Source organism: Callithrix jacchus, chromosome 6, assembly GCF_049354715.1.
Source record: "Callithrix jacchus isolate 240 chromosome 6, calJac240_pri, whole genome shotgun sequence".
Taxonomy (NCBI): domain Eukaryota; kingdom Metazoa; phylum Chordata; class Mammalia; order Primates; family Cebidae; genus Callithrix; species Callithrix jacchus.
The window spans coordinates 71871932-71877931 of NC_133507.1; positions in this window are offsets into that span (position 1 = coordinate 71871932).

The following is a 6000-nucleotide window of genomic DNA, read 5'->3' on the forward strand; positions in this document are numbered from 1 at the left end:
TTTATGAGATAGGAAATGCACCACAGGACACCCTGAATTTGCTTTCGGATGGAATGAAACTTAGAACAAATGCAACATGAGATACACATTATAAGCTGACTTTGACTAATAACCAAAACTCTTAGATACACATAGAAAGAACAATGATAACTTATTTTTATGATTATAACTCAGAAAGACTGCAGAATTCTGAACTTTCTTCTGAATCTTCAAACAAGCATGGTATGATTTTAGTTGATGCATTTTAATGTATTTAAATTCTTTGGAAAATCATATTCTATTCTATATTGGCAACATCTTATTAACTATAATATCTGAGTAGTTATAACATAAAAATAAAATTCTGCATAAGAAAGAATGGATTTATTCCCTGGTTCTCTATACGGGAAAAAGAGATGAAACTTACAGAACTCCCTAAGCTTATTTCTGGTAGTAGAAAAACTCAATCACAATTACATAAGTGAAGAGGTTTGTAGGAATTACATAAGTGGAGAGGTTTAAAGGGAAGCAACTTGTTGTGGAGACAGAACATTCTCAGTATCTTGACAAGGCACTTTCCCCAGTTCTCCTTTGGTCATGATGTTGAACACAGGTGAACTAGTGAAGAATTTACTATCAATTTATCTACATTTGGATGGATTCTTGGAAATTCTTTTGTGTGTAGCTCTCTCTGTCTCCCTATTTCCTAACCCAAAATTCAGATCTTAATCCATACAACCTGACACAGAAAAACAACTCGGGGTAAGCAGATTCTCTGAGTGGGGGAGTCCTTGAAATAATAAATAGTGAGCAAGCCAGACTCTTAAGAGTAAAAAATGAAGTAGGTAATGATTTAAAGAGCAATTGAGGAGTTGGCTGAGAATTCATGATGGATCATATTCAAGTGATGGTGTGATGGAGTGGTAACTATGGGCAACATACACTCTGGTAATGAGGTTACACATTTATTTAAATTGCAATTCCGCTATGCAGACAAAATATAGCTTCTTTATTTGATTTAGAACTGCCTTAATCTTGTTAACGAGCCCCACCCACTGGGTAACAAAAGGAACAAAACAAAATAAAATGCTTTAGTCCAGTTCTTAGTTTGAAGCCATGATTTTGACATTCTTGGGTATTACTCAATTTTTTAGAATCTTATTTCTTTTCCTTCTCTATGTCAATATGATGTCTGGGGCTATAGGGCAGATTGGAGCTTATACGATCTTGTGGCTTTGAGGGGAAAGAGGCCTAAATCCCATTCAATATTCTTTGTCTCCTCTAGTCTCCACAGCCATGACCTTGAACACCTGCTCATGGCGGGCCCTGCTGGTACTCGAAGCTACAATTGGTGGTTGGTACCATTTGTGATCTGGTCTCACAGCTTGGTCGGTGGCTGATGGCTTTCCCTGCCTCATGTGTCCTCATACACTTTACTGATGCTAATAACCCTTCCTAAAGGGTTGTGCCTCCCAGTCATCTGTCACAGCATCCAAACAACCTGACTAAGAAATAGAGCTCCCCAAACTCTGTTTCCTCTACATTGAATCCACATCACCGGAGCACCAAAAGCTGACTCCAGAACTAAAACATCAGGAAGTTTATCTGTTCCACCCCTGGCACCTCCAGGTAGACAATTTGATGAAGTTGTCCCAGAGGTACAGAGGGCAACATGGGAAGTGACTGCTTCCTAGAGTCCCAGGCATGGACTGGAGCAAAATGCTCATGCTACTCCAGTACCCCAAATTACCTGGATCTTCCTAAAGCTTCCCACTACCCTTGAAGTTTGGCCTTGAGATGGTGTTGGGAGATAAGGGGAAGTTTGTCTTTCCTTCTCTGCCTCTCTCCTTTTTCCCACAGTGCTTCAGGCTAGAAAGGGTGGCATTTTCCTTGTCTTCTCCTGCATCTTATCATCTTTTCACTATCACTAGTTAAGCCTGGTGACTAAGCCATATTAGATAGAAAGGTTGTCCTCTCTATGCCCCAGGAGGAACTCTATAGTCTGATTCATGCAAGTTAGTTCCTGAAATTTTAAAAGGGATTTTGAAAATTCCCTCTGTTATCCCAGCCTGGTTTTCAAGCCCATTATGTTCTTGCAGGACAAGGGGGTTTCCATGGCTTAACTTGCAAAGCATATGATTTGAGAGGGAAAAGAAAATACATTCAAGAAAAAGGTGAAAAGGTGGAAATTGCAATGAACAGGATTTGAGAGGGACAAGAAAATACATTCATTTAATATTTAATATTTGCAAAATATTCACTCATTACACTATTGAGAATAGAAAATGTATTTAAAAGGAGCAGGGAATTTGTCGGAAGGGAGAGGACCGCCATTCAGCCACATGGAGTGGAGTTAAGGCTGTGACTGGTAGGGACTGAAATGAAACAGCAAACATCTTACTAGAGCCATTTAGGTTACAGAAGACTCTCTGGTTACTGTCTCTCTGGAGCATCCTTTTGTTTTTCTTTAGCTTTTCCTGGGTTCCCATGCTTGTGTACAAATCTTTAATTACTTGATTTAACTTAAGTGCATTTCTGTTCCTTTAAACCAAAGTATCTGAACAAACGTAAGCATTCATTTAAGACTTTTATATTCCACAATGTATACATTGTGCACATGAGTGTCACTAAATCCCACTTCCTGTTCCCTGTAAATGTTGTTATAGTCTCAGATTCTGGCTGCCACACCCCCAGGTCACCACTCTGTCGCCCTAGCTAGCTGGCTTGACTCCAGGCTCTCTCTGTGGTTATCCTGCAATCCTTGCCCCTTTAGCCTCCCTGAAACTCCACCATCACTGCATCCTCTCCTGCTCAGAGGCATTACACATTGCTCTTCACCCTCCTCCCAGTCATTGAAAGTTGGATTTGCCTCAGTGCAGTTTTCAGATTCTCCCCATTTAAAAGAATCCAATTTCCCACTACGCTCAACCTAGGCAGACCCACATCAACACTGGCCTGCAAAGAGGAGCATCCTGTCTGGGCCTGCTTTCTCATTTTCCGCAAGTCCTCAATGATTTTTGCCCCTCTCTGCTGCTAGTCTATAACCCATTTTTCCAAGCCTTATTTTCTTTTCCCTGAGCTGTTACTCTAGGCCATGCTACTCTAGAGCTTAATTATATTCCATCTTTGGATAATAGGTATCTAAAACTAATATTTGCGGAGCACCTTTTATGGGCCAATTGCCTTCCCGAGATAGCTCATTTGATCTGCACTCCACCCCTGTGAAGGGGGCACAATGGTGTACCTACTGGAGATGAGGAAATGGAGCCTCCTGTTCGCAGAGTAACTTTCCTAAAGTCATACAGCTGATAAGTGGATGGAGCTAAAATTCACACCATGAAATCAGATTCCAGAGGCTAAACTTGCCGTTAATGTTGGCACACTGCCCCCAGGGAATCACTGTTTCCAATTTCAAGTGTCTTCATCTTATCTCCCCAACTACATGGTAACTATGCTGGCAGCAATATGGGCAGGCTCATGAATTCTATGTTCTCTGCATCCTCCTAAGCAAGCAAATGCAAGACCCTTGAGTGACAATCTTCCCCGGACTGGCCTCTCCCATTGAAGCACCATTATGTTGAGATAGAGCACCATGGTCTTACATTTGAGGCTTACTCAGATTTCATTAAGTTTGAATGCTGCACTTCTCTCTGTCCTCCCATGAGTACTCTGTGAGCCCCTGGATGGCTAAGGTGCTGACTGCCAAAGGTAGAAGGCATCTGGATGCCTTCCCGGAGATTCTACTTCTCTCTCTCTGCCCGTCTGCCAGGCTTGTCTTCTGATGTCATGGGACGCTGGTCAACCCCTGATGCCCTTTTGCAATGCCGAGATTACACATGTTCCTAAATCCACCTTCCAGACAAACCAATCCCAAAGGAGTTTATGAGGAGGCTTATAGCCTGCAGAGGATGTTCTCAGGCCAGCTTCCCTGAGGCTGGGCTTTTTGTGCAGTGTTGAAAGGAGACCCCTGATCTCTCATTGAAATCCTCCCCAGCCCTGTGATTTATTTAGAGAGAAACCAGCTGCCCCAGTGAGAGCAGAGAAATGTATAGTTGGTGAACAGATTTTAAACATTAGAGCTTATGCCTTCAAAGGGCAGTTTCCCAAGGGGATCTCTCTTCCTGCTCCTAAATGAAAAGCTACAAGCATTTAGGACTGCCTTAAGATGTGGTGGAATGAGGCTTTGAGACTGTCAACATTTGACTTTGCTCTTTGTGGAGGGCCCTGGAGAGCTTCACAGACCCAGGCCTGGCAGGAAAAGGCTCTGCAGGGGTCTCTTTGTTGTGAGAGGACTTGGGATGGAAATCACTGGTTTTTTCCAAAGGCCTCCTCCCCACCAACAGTGCGGCACCTCCCTTCCTCTCTCCCCTATCCTCACTGGCCTCTTCAGTCTCTTAGGTTCCCCTCTCCCACCCACTATCCTCCTTGGGAAGAAGAAGAAAACAAAGTACATTCAAAAAGGCCTTCTTCTCTCTCCCTATAATGTCACTCCAAAAATGTCTCCCCAGTTTCTCAGAGTGCAAGTTTCTCACTATACTAAGGTTTGTCTGCAGAAACTAGAAGTAACTCTATCAGTGAGGACGTGACAAGATCATTTAAGGATCCCCTTAAAAGCCCTGTTGTTTGTCTACATTTTTGCCCACAGCTGTCTGTTTAAGAAGACTCACAAAAACACCATAAAATCCTGTTTGTTCTCAACCCTTAATCAACGCTAATCCCACAGGATAGGAAGGTGGATCTTGTTGTAAGATGGGGGAAGGGTGGTGTCTGTGATCCTGACACACATCAGACACTTCCCCTTCTAGACATGTCAGGGGATGTTACGGCTTATGGGAGGTGCTCAGGAAAAAAAGGGAGGGGGTTGTTCTTCCCCGGCCTGCTTTTATCTTTAATTGTCAACACTCCTGGCCTGCAGAGGACTGAAAAGAAAAAACTGTACAGGCCTAAATCAGTCAGAGTAGGAGGGAAGGGGTGAGATGCTCAGCACATAGGATTTAAGTCTCTTCCTGCAAGTGGGGAGGTTTTTTCCTATGCTTGGCCCACCTGTGTCTACTTCAAAATGGTCCTGGACCTGGCTGCTGGGTTGCAAAGAATGAAGTGAGGCAACATTACTTGACCCGTAACTCACTGAAGAAATGTATGTATACCCAAGGAAATGTGATTCCTGGAAATCCAGGTTTATGTAGGTAACATTAAGTCAGGGATTAGACAGGCTTTTCATTTTCCTTGGGAAACATCAAAGGATGCCTTAAAATGGTGTCTCCCAAGCAAGGGCATTTGAAATACGGTCTGATTTTTAAGAACTTGGTCCCCAATCTCTTGGGAATTGAATCGTATTCAGTGTGGGGGAAGTGGGAGAGGGAACTCATTAACTCATTAACTACATCTACACAATTCCAACTTCGGATGGGAAAGCAAAAATTCTCAGGACAGAAAAAGATTCACTAATTAATTGACCACTTATGTAATTAGTTCTCATTTAGTTGTAAGTTTCCACTTATGCTGTTGTCTACCCTCACAGGTGGCATCAAGGTCTTTATTGGTCACTCCCATGAGGTCATTAATACAATGCAAATTGATTGCAACAAAGTGGAATTGCATATCCTACAAAAGATGAGGGCTTTCATCCGACTTGGATGCGGACATAATTTGAGCTTCAAAAGGGAGTTATTTGAATATCAGAGAATTAAAAGAGACTCTTTGGGAAATGAGTCAAGTCCTTTAACATTTTTTGCAAAAATGGCCCTCTCATGACTGTAGCAAAAGTCCATGTGAAATAAAGGAGGTCTTAAACTTTTGCCGGCAAAGTTAAGACCAAAAAATTCAATATTTAATTCATTTCATAATTGTAAAATTAGCAATTAATTGTAACTCTCAATTTCCAGTAAATATAAAATAAATACTAAATTATTTTATATCTTTCATTTCTAAAAATAAAATTCAATCAATACTTTAAAAATACATTTATTGTAAAAAAAATTTGCTTCTTGTTTCAAGTGATCAAATGGTATCTCTTTGCAT